Source organism: Tachypleus tridentatus, chromosome 5 (assembly GCF_004210375.1).
Source record: "Tachypleus tridentatus isolate NWPU-2018 chromosome 5, ASM421037v1, whole genome shotgun sequence".
NCBI lineage: Eukaryota > Metazoa > Arthropoda > Merostomata > Xiphosura > Limulidae > Tachypleus > Tachypleus tridentatus.
In genome coordinates this window covers 40,943,365-40,968,286 of record NC_134829.1, presented here as the reverse complement: position 1 = coordinate 40,968,286, position 24,922 = coordinate 40,943,365, and the positions used below count along the sequence as shown (strand labels likewise).

At 32.8% G+C, this 24,922-nt stretch overlaps 1 pseudogene across 1 annotated transcript in view; it reads left to right on the top strand.

The window, feature by feature from the left end:
- Positions 1–24,922, top strand: part of LOC143251000 (CD109 antigen-like) — a 91,242-nt pseudogene that overhangs the window by 63,399 nt on the left and 2,921 nt on the right. The window contains exons 15-30 of the transcript XR_013028459.1: positions 8,272–8,385; positions 8,498–8,618; positions 9,358–9,475; positions 9,739–9,852; positions 10,325–10,441; positions 12,763–12,891; positions 13,233–13,404; positions 14,237–14,431; positions 17,903–17,972; positions 19,411–19,591; positions 20,291–20,383; positions 20,685–20,862; positions 21,806–22,035; positions 22,788–22,949; positions 23,547–23,743; positions 24,743–24,917. The product of XR_013028459.1 is annotated as a CD109 antigen-like (transcript). The remainder of the gene's footprint in view (positions 1–8,271; positions 8,386–8,497; positions 8,619–9,357; positions 9,476–9,738; positions 9,853–10,324; positions 10,442–12,762; positions 12,892–13,232; positions 13,405–14,236; positions 14,432–17,902; positions 17,973–19,410; positions 19,592–20,290; positions 20,384–20,684; positions 20,863–21,805; positions 22,036–22,787; positions 22,950–23,546; positions 23,744–24,742; positions 24,918–24,922) is intronic.

Here is a 24,922-nt window from a genome sequence, read left to right as displayed (position 1 = left end):
AATCAATTAACCTGAGAACAATAAAACTGTATCATTTAATAACAAGATATTCAACAAAATATTCATTATTAAATAGTCTTGAAGTTTTGAATAACTGAGGTCTTGAGAACGAAATAAAGAAACTGGTCACAAAGTAAAAATTTGTTTATTTATTCTCAGACACAAACGCAATGTGAACACTTGCTTTTATGGAAATAGACTGGTCTCTTCTACTGGATTAGTTGTAATTAGGCCAAAATCATCTCCAAACTGTTTAATTTCAACGGTCCTTACTTCACAGGTATTTTTACGGATTATTCTACTGGATTAGTTGTAATTAGGCCAAACGCATCTCCAAACTGTTTAACTTCAACCTTCCTTACTTCACAGGTATTTTTACGGATTATTCTACTGGATTAGTTGTAATTAGGCCAAACTCATCTCCAAACTGTTTAATTTCAACGGTCCTTACTTCACAGGTATTTTTACGGATTATTCTACTGGATTAGTTGTAATTAGGCCAAACTCATCTCCAAACTGTTTAATTTCAACCTTCCTTACTTCACAGGTAACGTTGGATTTATCCAGAGTGTCTAGCACTGTCCACATTATTGGTCATTCTCATTCAATCATAGTAAAGGCTGCAACCTCAGGTTACCAGCTGAATTACCAGTGATTGGTTTAGTTTGTTTTGAATTTCGTGCAAAGCTACTCGAGGGCTATCTGCGCTAGCCGTCCCTAATTTAGCAATGTAAAATTAGAGGGAAGGCAACTAGTTATCACCACCCACCGCCAACTCTTGGGCTACTCTTTTACCAACGAATAATGGGATTGACCGTCACATTATAACACCCTCACGGCTGAAAGGGCGAGCATGTTTGTGTGACAGGGATTTGAACCCGCGAACTTCAGGTTAAGAGTCTAGTGCTTTAACCACCTGTTCATGCTGGGCCAAATTACCAATGAAGACAATACTGTTTGCTTTTTTGCATAACGTTCAGCATTCTGTCGATGCTCGCTATAGGCAAAACAAATGTGACCTCAGTTCAAGGACAAGAAACAAAGGCTTCAGGAACATTACGTTAATTGCTTTCTTGACTATGCATTATGTCAAGCCTGTACATATACGGAATTAGTGTTAAAATCAGATTAAAAATGTACAACACTTTCCTCTTTCTCCCCTACTTCAAGCTTGCCCTCTAACCAAAAAGTTTTTTTAATTTCAAAAATTGAAAACCAATAATAATAAACTTTCAGTCTGGCTAGGGAATATATTAATTTTCTCTTGACCATTTGAACTTACTTATAACATGGGTGGTAAAACCGTTAAACAAATAACAGAATATTATTAAAAGAAGGTTAATTTAACAAATACAGGTAATTGTTGTCATATAATCCAAGTGATAACCCTTTAACATAGATCCAAGCACACACACACACACACAAAGAAAAACTTTTAACAATGAAAAGCTCAAAAATGAAAATTCTTCAACAAAATTGAGCAATTCAATTAAATCTTAACACAATTATAAATGTATACAAACTCTTTAACAAAGATTGGTTTGGTTTGTTTTGAATTTCGCGCAAAGCTACACGAGGGCTATCTGCGCTAGCTATCCCTAATTTAGCAGTGTAAGACTAGAAAGAAGGCAACTGGTCATCACTACCAAACCCCAACTCTTGAGCTACTCTTTTATCAACGAATAGTGGGATTGACCGTAACTTTATAACGTCCCCACGGCTGGAAGAACGACCATGTGGTGTCTGTTTACTCATCATAAAGTGAGTTGCTACCTTGTTAGTGGTTATCAGTAAGGTTTATGTCATTGAAGGTTGGCCACTATCCCTCAATTTGGAAAGATTTACTCAAATCTCACTGAATCATCAGATCAACTTCATCTCTACAAATGGTTTTTATGTGCTTTCAGGATGTAGTAGTCCTTCTGGAGGTGGGCACAGATCTTAGATGGTCAAACACCTGCCAAAGGACACAGAATGGGTTGTTTCTGACGTTTATGTCACTAGGTCTTCTTCAAAGGAGTTTGGTAAGGTGTAGGTGTTGGATATTCGTGGCTTTTAAGCCACATGGAGGCTTGGTTATGCTAGAATTGTTATGTCAGTTGGCTTCTCCACGGTGTATCCATGGCTAGCATTGTTTTTACTGGCCAGTCTATGATCAACAGCAGTCTAGGATAGTATATTTGACAATGCAATAGGGTTTTCCATGTCACATTGGAATACAAGTTAATATATTTACATCCATGGGCCCCATCACATCAAACATCAGACCTGCACTTGGAATTTTGTTTTCTACCATGCAAGCAAGCTAGTTACTATTCCAAAAGTGCTTGGCAAATTGATTTTCACAGTAGGTTTCTTCCATTTTAGCATAAGAATAATTTTGAGGCTTTAGAAAACAAGAATGAAAATCATCACTGTCTAACTAGAGAACAAAGTATCCAAATGGTCAAGAATTTGATTTTGGATAGCAATGTCCAGATCGAACATTCAAGGTCAGATAAATCACTGTTGGTAAAAACTTTATCCAAGTGTATAGATTGAAGAAAGATTATAACTGCCTCATTAGAATCATCATTTCCCTATAAGCTGTTTCTAGAGAGAGTAATATATGAACTACCTTGGTCAAGCAATTGTTCTATGAGATTTATCTGTGCACACACACTAATTGTCTGTGGAATATGCATACCCAACACCCACGAACTTCTTGTTCCACAGGCATTATTGGATCTCTTCATTAGTTATTTACCTCTTCTGTGATCCAAACATCTGTCCATGTTTTTATTGTGTGAGACAACTCGTGAAGAGGAGGAGAGGATTATGGTAGTTTAATATTTCGGGGGCACAGCAGCAAACTACCATGACCTTGACTTCTTGTAAACAGGTAATTTCCACAAATCGGTTGGCTGCTCCTGTATGAAAAAGTTCAACTCAATTATATTAGATATCAGAAAAAGGTGTTGTAGACATCATGTCTGGTACAGCTCTTTGGGTATAGTGCCAATGAGACCCTGGCATTGCTATTTTGTCCTTGTTTGACAGTACAGTAGTATTTCATAATGGGTGGGGACATTATGTCTGGTACAGCTATAGTGCCAATGAGACCATTGCTATTTTGTCATTGTTTGACAGTACAGTAGTATTTCATAATGGGTGGGGACAGTGGGTATTGAATATTCTGCTTTTTATGGCGATCCATAATAATAAAAATATATAATAATTGAAAAAGTACCTCCAGTGGAAGACTGTCCCACAGTGACCAGCTTCATGCAGTCCTATTCTTCAATTTCTTATTTTTCTTTAGTTTTCAGATAAATCTCTAGGGTAGATATCTCCCCATTCCATTCAAAACAGACTAGAGGAGCCTGACGGCTTTCTGAATTTGGTGGAAAAGCTACAATCTAGAGACATCTTGGTTGAAACACCTTGACTACAAGATACCAAACGCCTCTTCAAATTAAAATCCATTGAAAATATGCTTATTGAGGTTTATCTCCATGCTGCTTTGAATTCCTCAATAGGATATTCTTAGAGGGAATGACTTAACCCTGTCACTATGGTTAGGTCAGAGTGTGCATGTCACAGCATTTTAGAGAATTAACTTTAGGATTTGATTAAAATATATTATTATCAACTGTAAACAAATAAACTCGGAGCCGAAACCTGATTAGTAAATCAAAATTTATTATAATATTTATTTTAATTCCTTAATCTTATAAGAAAATGTCTTTAAAAATCCCCAGTCTCACTTAGTATGAGAATTATGATAGTCGTTCTTTAGACCTTCTCCCTCCACAAATTTACTTATTATCCTTCTCTGAAATACAGAATTTAATGTAACTTACTCACTATAATATATATGTGGGTGTGTCAGGAATTGCATTACTAAGGCAGAGTCTAGTTATAACCTTTAAACGAAAAGTACTTTTAATATTAACATAAAAATCACTTTGCCCTTTGAGCATTTAAAACTATGATTCCATATATTAACATACAATTTAAAAATAAATACTTTGCAAAATCTGATTTTAGCCACGACATAGCGACTTATAGAATGGCTCTGGGTTGTTTTGTTTTCCCAAGTACAAACGTTTAGTTCATAGCTTCATCATATTGGTCAATTACAATTTTGGACTCAACTGATGTATTTGAACAGGTCAAAAATTTCACATATTAATTTTTACTAATCCTACCTAAAGTTTAATTTGAGGGATATGCTGATAGAGATCGTAATGGTTAATAAAATTAATTCGAGTATACGCAAGTCCTACGCTCGATATTGCTGGTGCACACAAATATAACTAACAAAAAGGAAAACAAAAGTATCATAGATTAGTTTACTTAATCTTTAAAATGATTTAAAGTTCTGCAGCTGTTGAGGATTCCTTCTTGTTTTTGTACAAAAGACATTCAATATTTCATAAACGTTTGACAACTTTCGTTAAAATACACGCATCATATTATAAAGTTGTACTATGAAAACTGTAGCAATTACTTTATGGTTATGAGTTCAATCAAATAGACCAAGCCCATATGAAAAGTGTTAACATCTTCACGTCAGAGATTCTTGTATCTCCAGACAAGGTGTTTCAGCCACCTGGCATATCTCCATTGAAAAAATGTGATAATGTGACCTATCAACATTCTCATTTTGACATTTACATCATTAGTCCACCTGCCACTCTCAAGTTAGGTTATCTTAATTCTAAAGTATAGCACTATTTTCCTAACCCTTTCAGAACTTTCAAGTTTCGCTGGTTTGGATACTCTTAGAAATCTTATTATGGTAATTTGATTACTACTGGAAACCACCTCGTGAAAACCAAACAGTATTCAAACTTCTTCGCTTTTAAATCCAGAGTCACAAAGCCATTTCGGGTGAATTTTATAACATCTAGCCCTCATTTAGTTGTGCAAACTGTTGAAAATATAGGTATTACATTTACAATGTGTTTTTCTTATAGCAAAGCCACATCGAGCTATCTGCTCAGCCCACCGAGGGGAATCGAACCCCTGATTTTAGCGTTGTAAATCTGGAGACATACCGCTGTACTAGCGGGGGGCATTACATTTACAAACATCAGCTATTCTAACTGTGTTAATAAAGAAGCCATCATCCAATATCCTATGGACTATAGTAAAAATGTTCCATAGCTCAAAAGTAAAGGTTAGAAAGTCCTTTCAATACAACTGATTTTGTGATCAGTGTGAAACAAGGAATTCTGTTTCTTCTACAAACAAACAAACAGCTCTCTTCTCCACACAACTGTTACGCCAATTATACAAATCCACATTCATCATTTCAACTCGACTTGCTAGTATCCGGAAAAACTACAAGTCTTTCTGTAGACAAAAAAATAAGAATTTTTAGTGAAGTAATTTTAATACAAATTTGTTCATGAATATATGGAGCCAGAGTTCTGACTGCTCTGAGTGCTGCAAAGTGATTTTCAAATTAAGGTTAAGGTAACTTTTATTAATATGAACATTTTCAGATTTGATTTACATAATATCTTATATCTTCTAAACAAATGTCTTTTTTTCATAAAAACTTAATATTTTCTCCATCTTAAATGTAGATGTCATAATTCTTTTTAAGGCACATTGTGCAAAATTTGTAGAATTTTGCTTTGATAATAGCAACACGTTTCCGAAACTAGTTGACTGTAAGTTATGTTATAAAATGTTGCTTATTATTGTGCCATAAACGTTGTTTTTTTATATATGGTGTCAGACAGTTTGACTGCTCTTCTAACCATACTTAAACTTTAACGATTGAAAAATGCGAAATAAAGTGAATATAATAGTACTGTTATATCCTTCTTAGTGAATCCCCTCAGTGGCTCAGCGATATGTCTGGGGATTTATAATGCTGAAAACCGGGTTTCGATACCCGTGGGGGCTAGATAGCCTATTGAGTAGCTTTGTGTTTAATTCAAACCAACTATTAATCACATATATTTAATAATTTTAAGGGCCCGGCATGGCCAAGCGTGTTAAGGCGTTCGACTTGTAATCCGAGGGTCGCGGGTTCGAATCCCGGTCGCACCAAACATGCTCGCCCTCTCACCCGTGGGAGCATTATAATGTGCGGTCAATCCCACTATTCGTTGGTAAAAGAGTATCCCAAGAGTTGGCGGTGGGTGGTGATGACTAGCTTAGTCATTAGGGACGGCTAGCGCAGATAGCCCTCGAGTAGCTTTGCGCAAAATTCAAAAAACAAACAAAAAAAACTTTCTTACTATAGGCCACAAAGTTTGAGAGAACTTAATCTGAGAGTTTCTACTTCTAACCTTTTCTATGTTTATTTTACTGACAGTGAATGGAGTTAGAAATCTGCCAATCATAAAACAGTCACTAGATCTGCCATTAGACTGCTTACATGACATCATAATAGGACACGATCAGTAACAAATAAGCTCGTTTGATGTAATTACCCAGACTTTCCCACAGAGTTTATTTATCATACTCTCGAGTCAGAAAACCCAGTGGGAGAGTACTTATTGTCATTGGAATTGTATATTGGTTGCTATGGTAATTGTCCAAGGTAATAAAAATATGAGAGAATATTTATGGTGTGGTTCTGTACAGTGTCCGGGCCAAAGCGGCCCAGCATGGCCAGGTGGGTTAAGGCGTTTGACTTGTAATCCCGGTCGCACCAAACATGTTCGCCCTTTTAGCTGTGGGAGCGTTATAATGTGACAGTCAATCCCACTATTCGTTGGCAAAAAAGTAGCCCAAGAATTGGCGGTTGTGATGACTAGCTGCCTTCCCTCTAGTCCTACACTGCTAAATTAGGCATGGCTAGCGCATATAACCCTCGAGTAGCTTTGCACGAAATTCAAAAACAAACAAATCATTTCTGTTCAGAACAATGGCTTACTCAACAGTCTTCAAAAGTGCAAACCAAATACACGTTTACCTCTTAAGTTTAAAAAGATTTTTATTATGAAGTAGTACTAACTTTCTGAGTAACCAAGGTCGTGTAAACTAAATAAAGGCCCGGCGTAGCCAAGCGTGTTAAGGCGTGCGACTCGTAATCTGAGGGTCGCGGGTTCGCATCCCCGTCGCGTCAAACACGCTCGCCCTTTCAGCTGTGGGGGCGTTGTAATGTGACAGTCAATCCTACTATTCGTATGTAAAAGAGTAGCCCAAGAGTTGGCGGTGGGTGGTGATGACTAGCTGCCTTCCCTCTAGTCTTACACTGCTAAATTAGAGACGGCTAGCACAGATAGTCCTCGAGTAGCTTTGTGCGAAATTCAAAAACAAACAAACAAACTAAATAAAGAGGCTGGACACAATATAAAATGCTAAAGGAGTACTCAGTAGAGCACATACGGTCCCTATACAGCATTGATAGTATTCAAATCTTTACAAATATGGAAATTTGTCCATGTATCCATCGTTATTAACAGATACGGACAGTGTGAAATAATATTCTACACATGTCCAACAGGTTTCATCAAAATCCGATCATTTTTTACTTATAGAGCAAACATAGTTTGAAAAATCGGTCAGCATATTAGCAGATGGAACCTTTTATTTATGTGGGATTGACCCTTTAAAAACTATCCACTTCTAAATTGACTCATAGTCCAAATGTATGCTAACTTTCATCCAAATACACTCGAGAAATCTTATTGACAGACTCAAACAGGGGTGAAAACATGAACTCCATTGAGTTTGGGTAGCAGAGGTAACAAGTAAACAATATTTTTTCATAGGCACAAGGCGTATATTTGCCTTATTAGATAAGAAGTAATCACTTCTACTGGATTAGTCGTCTTTAACTGCTTAGGTCAAAAATCATCTACCTGGCTGCTTAAATTCAGTGTTTGAAGGCAGTTTTGGATTTATCCGGAATGACCAGTGCTATCTAAATGACTAGTCATTCTCATTCATGTACAGGGGAGGTCAGAAAGCTCAACATTCTGTATGAACTACCATTTAAGATCACTGCTGGTTGCCTTCTTGTTCAATGTGGTGCATTACAATGGCATGGACAGTACAGTTGTGGCCTCAAAATAATTTCAAGGAACAAAATCAATTTAACGACTCTTGACCATGTGTTATGTGAAAAACTGCATGTATGCAGAATAAGTAATAAGTTCTGAATAATACTATACCAAAACAAAAAGTTGAAATGAATAATATTTTTATATACTACAATTTCATAAATTTTATTTTTTAATGTTATAGACTTTAGATTTTTTGTTATATAATTTAAGTAGTTTTTTTTTTTTAATTTACGTTTGTGGAATCTCTTTCTTTCAGACTTATGTAACGAATCTTCTGGAGTTGTTCCTTGTAGAAGTGGAATGTGCATTGCCGTTGAGAAAATATGTGACAGAGTTCGAGACTGTGATGATGGAACAGATGAAGGAGATTGTAAGTACATATAACAGTAGACTTTACTGAAACAATATGAACCATATACTTTCATAAGTTTTACCTGTGAGGTTGATGAGTTTGTTTTGTTTCTTTTCAATGATACTGACAGGTTTCCACTTGGAAGACGAAGACGAAGATTTGCTTGACTTCCACGTCTACCGAACGAGCCGAAATAGTTTTTTCTATGATGCTACTGGAGGGGACTTTGCATGGCATGATGTTATAACAGGGTCAGCATTATAACCACAAAATGAAAAATTAATTTTGTTTTTAATAATGTACAACATAGCTAAGCTTTTTCTGGTTATGTAAAATATTTGCTTTTAGACTTAAGTTCCCCATTCATTTTAGAACTCTTAACCAAAATTATTGAAACGACATCAAATACATCCTGACAGGTTTTTATTAGTAAGGAAAAGGGAAGTTTAAGTAATAATGACAGACTTGAAATATTGGTATGACATGTTAGTGCTTTGAAAAAAGTTTCTTGGTTCATGTACTGTGGTTTAATTGTGAGATTACTATAACCTGATTATATTACTTACGTATATTTTAAGGTTCTGACTATAATATATTATTCGGTGTTGTTCACTTTATTAAAAATGACCAAGGAATCTGTCTACAGAATGAGCTTTCGATAGATGAACAATGTATATGATTTACTAATTGCTATATGGACCACTCATAAAGATACATACTGTTCTAGAGCTGTAATATAATTTTACAAGACTCAGGTTTCCCTTTTGGCAAATGATTACTTTGAATGATTAAAAACAAGTTCCCTATTGGAATCCTTTGTTAAACAAAACTGGATCATTTGACTATTCTGAATAGAGCCAGCTTTAATACTAAAATCAACATTTTGGCATCTTATACCTCTTAAACATAAGTTAACCAAAACGTTGGTCTTGCCTCAATCCATTAAAAAAACAACAAATAATAGGCATGTTGAAATTCTGTGTATTACAGAAATGCAGAGGATGAATTTGTTGGCTGTGAGGTACCAAAGGGACCTGGGCTCTGGAGGATTAATGCTGTAGGAGTCAGCAAAGAATCTGGGTTGGCTATTCTTAATGAGTTTGTTTATGTAAGTACTAAGTTATTGTAGAGGCTCTTTACACACCTGCTTAAACATTAGCAGTATTACTAGATTTGACATATTTGTAGTGCTGTGTATAAAACTTCAGGAAAGTAAATACAATCTAGCAGAATTTAGAATCTAGTTTTAAAATACCAGTTGTTGTCTCTAATGTTTTATCATGTATAATTAAGTATTTTTATGTGTATGTATGTATTTATAAATGGGTTCATGTGTTTATTAAATACATTATTTATATCTGGTTTATGCAGTATGATGCAACTAAGCCTTTCTTCATCACAGTGGAGGCACCAACTACTGCTGTTATTGGTGAACAGATTGGAATGAGAGTTGTAGTGTTTAACTATGCTGAGTTTGAGATTAAGGTGTGTGGTGATTCTTAAGTAGCTAAATATTACCTGATAACAAACTTTATACAGGAAACAATGTTTTAAAACTAAATTTTTGTCTTTAAAATAAACTTTATTGCAAATTTTGAATAAACGATAACTTATATCACCCTCAAAATTAACAGTTAACAGAATATCGACAATTGTTCCTATAAAGAAAACAAGCATTGATTCAGTTCATTCAACAATTTTTGGTTTATAACTTTGGAAATTATGGAGCAGTACTCGTGGTTATTGCTAAGTCTTATGAATGTTAAAGTTTGTAATATCTTTTGAATAACACTTTTGACAAATACATGTGTAGTCGTTTAAAAATTTGAAGCTTTATTTGAACAGAAAATAATTCAAGAGCAATTTCCTTATATTTTGGTTGCTCAGCCTGTTCAGGAAAGTGTGGTTGCTAACACATAAAAACACTTCGTATGTATTTAATTTTTTAACTTCTTAGGCTGAGGTCATCTTAGAAGAATCTGATGACTATAGATTTGTTCAAGTGGAACCTCTGGGCGTTGTTTCCTCATACGATCCTCGAATAACTGGAGGACAGCACCAACATTTGCTATATGTGAGAAAAATATCTAACTTGTCTAATTTTGAAATATTACATATTGTATAATTTGTGAAAAATATTGAATATTCTAATATACGTGTAGCTTAGAATTTCAAAGTTCCCCCATTCAAGTATAAAATGGTTAATAGCTTGGACACTAATTTAATTGAAAATACAAATTTTGTTTATAAAGGACCATTAGAAGAGAATATGTACTTGAAATTACATTATTTTTTATTAGTAAGAATTTTTATAGCATGCAGTAAGTTACAGTACAACTTAGCCATCTAATTCCAACCTCCATGTTCATGATGATGGTACTGCTATGTCTAGCAGTAAAGTACAAAACTAAGCATGTTGTTGTCCAATTTATTTCATATTACTGAAATTCCCACTTTGTCAAGAACCTTAAAAGCCAGTGTTTCCCAATCTGGGGCCCCAAGACTTTACTTAGATACAGGAGTTTTAACTTGTGAGATTTATTCCTTATCTATCAACCATGGAGATCAATGTTTTAACCTGTGTTAACTCACAGTGTGTTTGTCCTCATAAAGCTAAATACTAAGTTCACAGGTAGTGTTGTAGTATTCTGAGTTGTTAGAGAAATGTATCTTACTAATAAGTATTAGTGGGTTATACATTTAGCCCATTTGGTGGATCATTCCCCCTGATGAGTAAGAGGTTTTGGGTTCACGTGTTATTCAAGCAAATCTAAAAAAGTTCCATATTGGCATCCACTGTGGGGACATGAAATGATGCAGAAATATGGCCCAAGGATAGCCATATTTTTGAGAGGAAAACTCCAGTTTTTAACTAACAAGCACTAGTGGATTAATCCATTAGATTATTTGGTAAAGTATGCACTCAACATTTCTTAGGTTTAAATTTGAAGTGAGAATATATATCATGAAAAAAGATTACATTAGTACATCTTTGTTATCATTATCACATTTTTTTTTCAAAGCATTGTACAGATAAATCACTACCAGTAGAATTGGCAATACACTCAGTTTTTTTACTTTGTATCTTTGTATTGAACATTTGCACTTATGACTGATGAATGAATGGGAAAAAAGAAAGAACAAAAATAAAGTTCAGTAAATCACCTTGAAAACAACAATTAACTTTTTTGAACTATGAACCAGCTGAAAGTGTTGATTCTAATACCACACAAAAGAAAAAAAAATTATTTTGAGCCTATGGGTGATATATAAAGATGATGGTTAAATTCCACTGTAACTTAAGAATTGTCAGTGGATTCTGTTGGGTACCTACTTTCTCTCTTGTATGTTAGTTCAAAAGTACAACAGCTGACATAGATAGTTCTGGAAAGAAATTTATGTTATTTTTTAATATTAGTTTCCTCAATACCTATAATATCTTAGGAAACTAAGACATAGGGGATCCTTGCCTCATTTACAGTGCATAAAGGAAGGGTATTTCTATAAGTTTAAAAAGCATCAATGTCACCAGAAACTGGTTATAAGTAGTGAAAAGCCTAAATACATCATCTTAAATTACAATTCACATTATAGTTAACACCCTGTTTCTAAGATTCCAAGTTTCAGTTCCTTTAACAGTCCTTATTTATCAGGAATATATAATTAAAGCTAGTGGTAGATTACAGTCAAAATGTTAATTAGTAAACAAAATATTAAATACAAAGTAATTACATGCCAACCACTAATTAATTTTAGCCACATTCACACAATGCTGTATTATTAGAACTGAAACATTGTTTATATGACAAATAAGGCTCTTCTTAATTATACAACTATCATAATATTGAAGGCTTAATCTGGTATACATAGTTTTTGACCAAACATAGTGAATAGTTCGTTTTATGTTTGATAGATAATTTCATAATATTGTAGAAAGAATTATAATAATCATAAGTTTTGTTCTCTTATTTGTTGCTATTGTTCATACTTTAAAGAAAAACTCAGTCAAAAGAATCAAATCTAGATTTGACTATTTTAGCTAATAATATATAATTTTAATTAGTATTTTTTACCACTCAGTCAAAAGAATCAAATCTAGATTTGACTATTTTAGCTAATAATATATAATTTTAATTAGTATTTTTTACCACATTGTGTAAAAACCCCATAAAACTAGTTGCTTATTTATTAGGATGTTAACATACCAATAGTTTACAAACTGTTAGTTTTTAGTCAATGATTAACAATTTTCAAATATGAGATAATAGTGGATCATAAACCAGTAATGTATTAACTTTAACATTTATTAAAATTTAAGGTGTAATTTATTTGAGCTTATATTCCCCACTAGAAAATGGAATATAAGAACACCTGTTTCATTCTTGTTTCTTACAGATCAAGCCATATCTATATGAAGTTGTCTATGTTCCCATAGTTGCTACAAGGAAAGGAGACATTGAGGTCACAATCACAGGAAGAACGCAAGTTGCTAAGGATGAAGTGATCACACCTATCACTATTTTAGTAAGAGAAAATCTTGTTTTACTGTAATGATGTTCATAAATTTATAAAAAATTATTTACAGGATAGGATTTGCTGTGAGTGAAAATCTTTGATTGATGGAAGATAATTTCTCTTAGTATCTAAATTGTTTTATATTCCTTTAGAGGATTTACTGTTAAATTTTATAATTTTTGACCAAAACTCAGTTTTTATCAGAGTTTGCAACATTTAAATTCACAACAAATATAAATATGTGCAACAATTTTTTTTTTTAAATAAGCCAAAAACTAAATATTTTCGATAGTGGCAGATAATACAGGTTGGTTTTATGATTTAGTGATACAACACAGCTTTTTCATTAGGCTGATGGCGTACCAGTGTTTCGACACACATCACTACTACTGGATCTCAGAAACCAGGCCTACAACATAAAGTTTTTAGACATAAACATCACAGAAGATCCTATCATTCCTTTTGAGCAGATGTATAGACGTTACATATTTGGATCACCAAGAGCAAAAGTATCTATTATTGGTATGGACACTTTAAAAAGTACTTTTTTATCAAACAGTACTATGAAGCATAGCCTGGCATGGTGGTTAAAGTGCTTGACTTGCAATCTTAAAGTTTCAGGTTTGATTTCTCATTTCCAAGCATGCTATCCCTTATAGTATGGGACCATTATAATGTAATTACCAATCCCACTATTTGTTAGTAAAAGAGTATCCCAAGAGTTGAAGTGGGTGATGCTGACTTCCTGTCTTCCTTTTTGTTTATCACTAGTAAATTAGGGAGTGCTAGCTCTCATGCTGTTTTGTAGATCACAGAAGATCCTATCATTCCTTTTGAGCAGATGTATAGACGTTACATATTTGGATCACCAAGAGCAAAAGTATCTATTATTGGTATGGACACTTTAAAAAGTACTTTTTTATCAAACAGTACTATGAAGCATAGCCTGGCATGGTGGTTAAAGTGCTTGACTTGCAATCTTAAAGTTTCAGGTTTGATTTCTCATTTCCAAGCATGCTATCCCTTATAGTATGGGACCATTATAATGTAATTACCAATCCCACTATTTGTTAGTAAAAGAGTATCCCAAGAGTTGAAGTGGGTGATGCTGACTTCCTGTCTTCCTTTTTGTTTATCACTAGTAAATTAGGGAGTGCTAGCTCTCATGCTGTTTTGTATGAATATTAATAATATATATATATTATAACTCTCAGTTAAGTACTCTCCTGACAAATTTTTGTTTCAAAATTGTAATTTCTTTCCTATAGTAAAACGTTCTTACACTTTGAGGTCAGTTATTTGTGATATATATTTGTATATTTAATACTCGATTGTCTCCTATAAAATGACATAGGTGATATTGTGGGAGCCCCTCTACCTGAAAACCACTTCATCAATACTATGGATTTGGAATTTGCTCTACCTGTGAAATCTGGTGAACATCTCATGTTTAACTTTGCTTATAATCTTTATACACTGGTTTATCTAAGACTGACCAATCAGCTGATAGGAAGTGATGCAAGAAGCATCCTGGAATTTCTAAACAGAGGTATTGTAAACATATACTTTTCATGTTCAAAGCACAAAAACTAAGTCATACATAATGTTGTCATGACTATGATTCTATACTAGCAGAGATTCACAAAACTTTTCTTGTTAAATTAACATCTTTAATGCAACAGTATTTCTTTAAATACTAGATCTGTAGAATAATACATAACAAATAATTATACACAGAAATTCTCTTTTATTTAGGCTACACGTTATAAATTTTAACTAATACTAGGCTTAAGTTCAATAAAGAGATAAATTAACACTGTACTGTTTTTTACAGTAGTTAAGTTAGGGCAAAAAGGTTCTGCACTTCATAGAAAGAAACCTATAATATTATTTTATGGCCTAACATCAGGCCTTTTCAATAACTCAAAACTTTTAACATTATTGTACTACATGATTAATAAATATTATGTGCATCCAGAGCAGTTCTTGTTTGTTGAGCTTTTTAACTATTGTGCAAGTAGGTGCTTGCACTGTTTTTCTGGATAAAATTCTTACTGTTGATAAGGCATATAAACAGCAAAATTATAGTATGATACGATTTCAACATCTGTGATTAGATTTCTTTTGTATTATTCTAGAAGTGGTGTTGCAATAAAGATTATAATCTGAGTGCAAATATCTTTCAGGTTTCTGCTTGTCTGTTTATAATAATGCTAAGTTTTTGTCTGTCATGGTAATGCACATGCACCTGACTCTTTAGATATGTATATGTGCATATATTATTATATACCGTGTTTCTCCGAAAATAAGACAGGGCTTATATTAATTTTCACTCCAAAATATGACACTAGGGCTTATTTTCGGGGGATGTCTTATTTTGATATATTAAAAAAATGAAGTTACAAAGTAAAACTATTAAACTAACCATTTAAAATAAACTATTATTAAACTATTAAACTAACTGATTAATACTTAAACAAACTAATTAACTAACTATTAAACTAATTAATAAATTAATTTTTTTATTTCTTTCCTCTTCCTGCCACTCTTAACTAGGGCTTATTTTAAGGGTAGGGCTTATATTAAAACTATCCCCAAAAATCACACTAGGTCTTATTTTATGGGTAGGTCTTATTATCGGAGAAACACGGTAGATGAACACCAGTGTCAAATTATAATTAGTTTCTGCTTTTTATTTGTTCTTTTACTACGTCTGGTGCGCCATTTTCATAGAAGTTCTTAGAAAGATTGTTTCTTTGGTGATAGTGACAGGGTTCAATCTTTTCTTTAACTTTTTTATCTTTACTGTAACTTTAGTATTAGATTTACTGTGTGGTCTTCTCTGGCATGATGAGTATTGTAGATAGATCAGTATTAAAAAAATCTTGTCTCATATGCCTCCAAATTATGATTTTATTTTGTTTCTCTGTTGTATTAGAGGATATTGCATATAGTGCTTTTGCTTTTCATTGAGTCTCATGTGATTTAATATGTATTAACTCTAAATTATACTGTGTTATTTCTTCTAAATGCTATTCCAGTTTCAAAATGTTTACATATCCTCTGTTTTCAGAGAGACACTTGAAATATGGTTGTGAGTTTCATACTTGTTGTTTATTTCCTCCATCAAGTGTTCCCAGTATCCATTCATAAGGAGGATTTGTTTCCTTTCTCCTTCTTAGCATTTCTGGTATTATAAACCTTGTTTATTGTGAAAACCAGAGAGTCTATTTATTGTTTCCCTACATACTCATTGGATGTACGAATGTGACTTTGGTAATCATCACATTTTGAATGGGAGTTTGTTATTTTCTTGTACTTACATTGTATGTAATTTATATAACCATATTACAAATATATCTAAACACACTAAAGCCAATATTAAGACTTAGTGTGATTATTTTAGATATTATCTCTGAAGTGCTTCTTATAGAGGCTAACAAGTCCTGGTTATATCCATACTAAGCTTTCTGGTTGTTGTTATTTTTCTATTTATTGGAAGTACATTGTGTTGGAACACAGTCTATCATGTTTGTGAGAGTGGTAAACCATTACAGTCAGTTAATACTGTGCTCTCCTTTTTCCATTATTACAGTGACATTATCTGCTGGTATAACTGTTGTGGTGTTCTCATCGTTAAATTTATATTTGTAATTTTCTGTTAGGGTGGTATCATAGTGTAAGTTTACATTTTGTGACTTTCTTGCTTGTAAATGGCAGATACACAGCCATATTATCCTATTTCAAAGGTCTCTCTGAAGAGGTACAGAAAATATATAAGAAAGCATAAAATAAGAACAGTATTCAGAATCCACAATACAACAGAACCACATTTATTATATAGCAGACCACTCGTATATGTAATGGAGAACAAAAGTAGTTACAATATTCCTTGGTAATGTGGACTCTTATTTAACATACTGATGAAACAAAGAAGACTAACAAAAGTTGGAGTTAAGAGCATAATAAATATACATGATACATAATACTGACTTGTCTACAAAAGTTATCATGCCAAAAAATAACTTGGAATAACACCAAATGAATATAATATGAACCATACATTCAAGAAAAGAAGCCTTATATATTCACATGATTGATAACATAGTCAGTAAACCTAGCATATAATTCAGAAAAACTTTGATATCCCTCTAAAAACTACCCAAGTAAGTTGGTTGATTCAATTTTAAAAAGGGGGATCCTGGATGAGTTAGTAGCCTGTCTTAAAGATATACTATAAGATTCTAGCTAGCCCACCACAGATTCAATCCTTCTCAGAATTTATCTGAAGATATCAACAGATTTGCATCTCAAATGTATTATAAAAGTTAATTACTAATTATTAAAATAATAGAAAAAAGTAGTAACTAATTATTATGCTTAGATGATTGTATAGACGACTGATTGTAAGGAAAACTGCTATCTAATCACCACATCTTTACCATTAGCATTTCTGTATGGAAACAATTTTGATGCGATCAGACAATTGCAACATTGCTATTAGTAGGGGGTTCTGGGTTCATGCCACCAGAAACGTTTTGTACATTTAATGCTAAGGAGATTGAATCTTGAGCCATTAACTATAAGTACTTCATACACACAGTGTAATATACTAAATCAAACTAAGCAAGTTTTAATACTTAAATTGCAGATATACATGCCTACTGGTAGCTTCTTACAGCTCTGATTAGTATTTCTACACAAAGTATACCCAATTCTTTAAATAGATATATTGTCTAACTAATTTACTGACTGTGCAAAAATGGGATAAGTTAAGTATTATATTAATGGTCTTTCATGCTGTTTTTGTTGGATATCAGTTGGACTTTAATGCAGTGTTTTTTGTATAGTATGTTTTGGAAGTAAACTGTTATGGTTTTCTCAGTATACCACATAAAATATTAATGACCACTTACACTCACATTAGAAAAAATGTATGAAAAGTTAGTAAGAGACTACAATAATTTATATTAATCTTCTCAAAGTTTCTGAGTTGCATGTGTTTGTATAAATGTTCCAGCTTATGTTAACCAGATGGTGTTTTGGAAGAATGGAGCCTTTAGCATGTTCAAGAAAGAACCAAGTGTCTGGTAAGGAGAGATTAGGTTTAAGTTTTGTTTATGTGGATATCAAATGTGGTATAGAAACAGAATCATTTCTATCCTGCTCAACTAAACTTGACTATCCTTGGTTTACATAAGTCATTCCTCTTTTAAAATAAGTAATTGTACATAAAAAATGCTTTTAAATATATTTTTGTAAATATAATTTCTGTTTCATTGCTTCATATTAGTGAATTTTTGTGTCTAAGTAATGCTGTATTTTAATACTTCTCTATCTTGATACAAACCTTTGTTACTTTTTCAAAATTTCTGAATTAACATATTAACTATCTAACATATTAAAACTGTATCTTTAAAAAGTTGAAGTTGTGTTTTAATGTTTATAAAATTTATATTCTCATATGTTACTCATACTTTATAGTTGTTGTTTTTTTGTGTACTGGTATTCCTACAGAATTAATTATAATTCAAGAAACTTTGTCTGAAAATTGCCAAGTAGAAGAGGTTACATGGATGATATTATCCAACAGAAAAACGTGTATGACAAAAACACTCTATATACTGTTTAACCCTCAGAGGGTTATTTAGTAGTGTCAAATGCTACACTTCTCATGCTGTTGATATTGTGCCCATGTTTTGTATTGAACTTTGCTCAAAGCTACAGAAGGGCTGGCTGCAATAGCCATACCTTGTTTAGCAGTAAAAGACTAAAGGGAATGCAGTTAGTCATCACTACCAACTCTTGGACTACTCTTTTACCAACAAATGGTTGGATTGACCATCACATTATCACTACAGTTGAAAAAGTGAACATGTTTGGTGGGACAGATATTCAAACTCATGACACTCAGATTGAAATTTGAACATTCTAATCACCTGGCCATGCCAGGTCACAGTTCTACTGCATGCATTAAGTATAAGACTAAACTTTTCATACTGTATCATCCCTCTAGTGGCCAAACAGTGTATTCCTGTCATATATTTTTGTTTGGGATATTGTCCTCCACGTGATGCTTCACTAATTTTGTGCAAATTCTCAATCACTCTTTATGGTGAATATAGACACGCCACACTTCATTACAACCATTACTTCTTAAATTTATTTGTTTCTAGTGATAACATGATTCTATAAAATGCTAGCTTTAAGTTTCTTTACAGTATCAATTAACTCAAATATACCTAAGTATAAAATGTGCATGTTCTTCTAGATATGAACATTAATGATTTGTTCAGACGGTTAAAGACCTCCCCTATTATTGGATCTGTCTGTACGTATAATGCATCACTATACATATTGAAACAATGCCTGGGAAGAGAGACCTTATAAGATTTTGATACTAAATAACAGGTTTTTTTTTACATGTGCTTAGAATAAACAGTACTTATGTGTTGAGTGCTTTTATTGATTATTATAAGTTAGAAATATTGATTATTTTGATACCCTTCTTCTGTGGGAAATAAACAGGTTGACAGCTTATTGTGCTAGAATATACAACTTAGCTCAGTACCCTGACTGGGAGAATTACCTCTACATAGATCCACAAGTTATATCTGACTCCGTTAAGTTTTTGCTGAAATATCAAAGGAGTGATGGGTCTTTTTATGAAACTGTTCAACATTCATGGAACAGAAAAATGGATCCACAGGTGGAGATAATTTCCTTTCGTTCATAAAATGTGAATTATAATTATAAAAATATTGGTGTCTCTTTTTTAGGAGATAATTAGTAAGTTCAATATTGAAATATGGCATTGCTTTTTATTGAACTGTGCTGAAAACATATATTTAAATAAAACAATGTTACAATTTTATACATTTAATAAAGAGTTTGGTTAATAACTTAAGAGATGTTCATAAATATCATGTTTATAACTGTGTGTGTGTGTGTGCATGTAACAAGAGTGATGGTGCTAGGATTGTATTTGTATGAAGTTTCATGGTACTATGGCTGTGTATGTAACTAGTTTCATGGTGCTTGTGGTATTTCTGTTATTTATGAATTGAAGAAAAGGGAAGGGTTGCAAAAATACCATTTAAGTTGTTACAAGGTTAAATGTAATAAAATAACTATTTTATAAAAGAATTATTTATTAGGATGAACATTACTCAGTATTTACACATTTTATTTAATACAGTTTTAGCATCTTTCCAATATCATCAATAGATTTAATTACAACAGTAAAGCCATACTTAGCTACATACAGCATCTTTTAAACACAGCTAGTTCTAGTTCAACTAAATTAGAACATATGTAATTTCAAAGTGTCAAGATACGGAGATAGTCATTGTACTTAATACTTGTATCAATGATACACGTGGCTCTTTACAACTGTTTATTTACACAGATGCGACGACAAATTGAAGACGGACCCACAAGAAATGTGACGTTAACAGCTCATGTGACAATCACTCTTGCTGAAGTATCAAGCTTGCCTGGGGTATCGTAAGATGTTTAGATCCTCACATGACAATTGTATTACTTTAATACTAGAGACTTTTTTTCTTTTAAACCTATTTTTTGTCATGAAATTGAATTTAGAAAGTCCACTTACAGATGAGAAACTTAAGTTAGGTTTCATAAGTTTGTGTATACTTGTTGATACATACGCCTGCAAAAGTTAAAATTAACAAAAAAATTTTTTTTGTGTACATTCTTTATAGTTTACTGTTTTCTTTGCAAATTTATAAAATTATGTACTCTGTAATTAATTATACAATAATGAATGTTTTACGTTATAGGGGCTACGTACTGAGACAGCAAATGCCCGAGCTCGAGCAGTGTTATACTTAGAACGTCAGTTACCCCAGCTTGTTAGTCCATATGATGTTGCTATTGTCACCTATGCTTTGATGGTAGCTGGAAGTGCTGAGGCTGAAGTGGGATTTAACATGCTAGATAAGATAAAACGAGAAACAGGTTTGTGCATTATGGTTGGTATGAAACACAACATGATGACAAAAGGCATAGCAACAGATAGCATGTGTTAAACAGGTGTGTGTATTACAGTCGGTATGAAACACAACATGATGGATGATAATAGACATAGCAATAGATAGCATGTATTAAACAAGTATGCGCATTACAGTCAGTATGAAACATGATGACAAAAGACATAGCAACAGATAGCATGTGTTAAAATGGAATTCATTCTCTACATTTATTTTTAAGTTTTACACAAAAAATCACTTTCCAGTTGTTATGAACTACCAAAAAAGAAATAAGTTTGATTCAGCATGACCAAGAAAAAACAAAAGTCTTTGTTTATTGATTGTTCAACTCCGTGCTGTAGTGGCTAATAAAAAAGTGGGTCAACTTTCCCACTTGATGTTCCAGGTCAGATGGTGGCATGGTAGGAACTTGGGTTGCCACTTTCAATAAAAGTGGATAAATCTTATATTACTCAAATTAGAAAACAAACACCATTTATCTATGCATACCCTTGACTACACAGTTGATTCAACTCTGTAAAATAATAAATAAAGATGGTTGTCACTTGGATGAAATTTCAATCCTGGTGAGATTGTTAATTCAGCTTATATAATAAGTTACATTTCCTGTTCTAATTGTAATAAAACATAAACTTAAGTCAAGATGATCATGAGAAAATGTCACATCCTAAGAAATAATTGTTTTAAAACAAAATTACACAGCATCAAAAATGTGACTAGGTTGAATAGAAAATTATAAACAAATACAAATGGTTTCCTTCTGTAATAAAACAAAACCATATTTCAGGATTAAGGACATTAATTACTAAATTTTCAGTTTAATTTTTTTCTTTTCTACTGAATATTTCTTGATTGGAGTGAAAAACGATTATAAAAGATATAGTAATTATAATGATCTTTTTCTGAAACAGAGGGGTTGGTGTACTGGAGTCCAGAACCCATCCCTCCTCCAGAGATAGTCTATCAAAATCAACGACCTTTCATTATGCCACGATTTCCAAGCAAATGGGATGCTGTAGCAGTGGAAGCCACAGCCTATGCTTTAATGGTGTATGTAAGGCACGGTGGCATTATTCAAGACCAGATAGTAAGATGGTTGAACACAATGCGTCGTTATGATGCTGGTTTCATTTCAACGCAAGTATGTGACTAGTAACTTTATCAATCATTTAATATGCTTAAATCAAAAAAAAAAGTTAACATTATAAATTATAATGTGATTATGTTTTCAGCTATTTTGTTTCAAACAGTAGTAATAACATCCACTCACTGGGAAGAAGTAATGCAAGTTGGCATGTTTTGCCCAACAGATTTTGATACATGTACGTGAACTAATGCTACTAGAATACTATGGTTATTTTTCTTATACTTCAGAAACATTCTTTTGATAAATTTACTTGAAGTTGTGAACTATATTTGTTTGTCTATGTCTAGAATATTATAACTTGTCTACTATTTGTATATTAAACTATATGTATTCATTTTTTACTCGGAGGTTGCTAATATTTAGCAAAATTCACATCTGTGTTACTAGAATACAATTACATTTCATTCAAGACATCTCATAATTCTGTTAATGTTGTTAGATTACTTTAATGTTTCATTAAGATTGATTTTTGTCATATGTTTGAATTCCACCACCAAACATGCTTGCTTTTTCAGTCATGGAGGTGTTATAATGTTACAGTCAATCCCACTATTCATTTGTAAAGAGCAGCCCAATATTTAGCAGTAGATGGTGTTGACTAGCTGCCTTCCATCTAATCTGTTATTCTTTAACTAAAGGACAGCTCAGTGCAGATAAACTTCCAAGTAGCTTTGCATGAAATGTAATAAACTGTTAAAAAGCATTAATTTCTCTATGTATGGTTACATTTTATATTTGTTTGCTAGGATACTATTGTTGCCATGCAAGCACTGATAGAAGTATCATTCAGAACTCATGTGAGAGATATTACAAAAATGACTTTGCAAGTTGAATCTTCATCCAATCCTGGTGAAACTGATGAGCGTAAGGTGGACGAACGCAACTTAGCTGCCTCCAAGTCTGTGTTGGTAAGATACAAAACTGTGAAATTAAGATACAAGACTTACTGCAGGTGTCGTTATTATAATAAAATAAATAGAAAGCTACTTCTGGGAAAGATAACATGTTAAGGTAGATCATGTTATTTGATGACGAAAGTTTAAGATACAAAGCACTTTCTATCAATGACAAAATGTACGAGGTAAGATAGTCCTATTGGGAGATAAAACGAGCAAATATAAGTTTATGGAGGTCAGTTTGGTACAATGATTGAAAGGTGAAAGCATCTTTTGAGATATATAACTGTTTAAAAATGAATTTACAGTCTTAAATACATTTCTGTGACCAGCAGCAGCTAATAATAATAAGAAAATAGGAGCTTTTGATATCAAGTACAACATTGTGTTTGCAAGGTAAAACCTCCTGTGATGATTAATGCATATATCTGTGCTGATATCTTATCAGTTTTTTTCAGATGAGTATAGAATATAACACAAAATAACACAATGTGCATTTTCTAATTACATGGAATCTTGTGTACCGGTCATCCTATCTACCAAAGAACACTTTGGTCAGAGAGATTAACGTACTGATGTATGAAGTTTAACAATTTGCTTATTTATTAGGTTGCACCTAATGTGTGGGGCCATGTGGAAATACAAGCTAAAGGCTCAGGACTTGCAATTCTTCAGTTAGACATTCAATACAATGTAGACAGAGACTTCCTCCTCCTCCAGCCACCGTTAGAATCCTTCGATTTGACAGTTACTGCTCATTACCATGGTCGGAATAAATCTCACTTAAACATTGAAAGCTGTGCAAGGTAGACCTTGCCTAATAAGTATAGATGTCATTAATAATCTATAGAAAACTACAGTGGAATGAAATCTGTACTGCTATTAAAATAAACTAGATAGTTATAAAAGTAACTCAAAGTTAAACAATCCATTGAGTTATCATTATTTTAGGTTGGGCCTTTATAAGATAAGTAATAAACTACTAGAATAAGAGAGAGGTTCTTTTTTCCTTTATCACTTCTTCAAGCAGTTACTTCTGCCCTCTTACTTTATCTATTTAAAGTAGTACCAAACAAGTTTATAAAATATTTTTTTATGTTTTACTTCACATGCCCAAATATGGTTCTTTTAATATTTTTTTTGTTTTCCAAAATACATTAAAATGTTTCCTGGCATACAGTTTTTTTTTTCAGGACATCTAACACAGAATTTATGTAAACTTATCCATAACCTTAAATTATCTGTTCCACCGATAAATAATTCATCACAATGCACACATTCTTTAATAATAAAAATAAATAAAAAATAGTCAGACATAGTTGTAATGAAAAGCAGGAAACAGTTCCTTATTTTCTGTAACTAATAAAATGTTCAGGACAAACATAAGAATTGTTATTTTTAGTTATTAATAAACTTGTAAATTAGAAGATTTAAAATCTTCCTTATTCCACAACAATTTTCTCTGGGATTACCAATGGTTCCATATTTATGGGTAACTAAATTTTTTGCTTTGTTAATTTAGTAAAGCTTTTGTCTTACACTAGTAATGTATTTTCCTGGTATTGAAACTAAGCACATTTTTCCCATACCTTTTAAACAACTTATCCTTGGACTGTGTTTTGTCTTTGTATGAAAACTTGCATCATTTCATCACTAAGGTTGAATTTCTCCATAAAAATATGTATTCATTACATTAACCCAAAAGTTGAGCTCTTTTGTATAAAGAGAACTTATAAGATACACAGATATTAAATTAACCTTAAAGTTAGCTTATGGTTCCTTTTTTCTTTTTAATGATTTTCAAGGTGGAAACTGCTTTCAGAAAGTCCCACTAGTGGAGTAGCTGTAATAGAAATTACTTTGCCAACAGGATACATGATGTACAAACCTATTATGGATTCCTACATTCGTAAAGAGGTAGTGCCTCGACTCAGACGAGGCAGAGTTATCCCAAGATCAGCAGTTTTCATGTTTGAATATGTAAG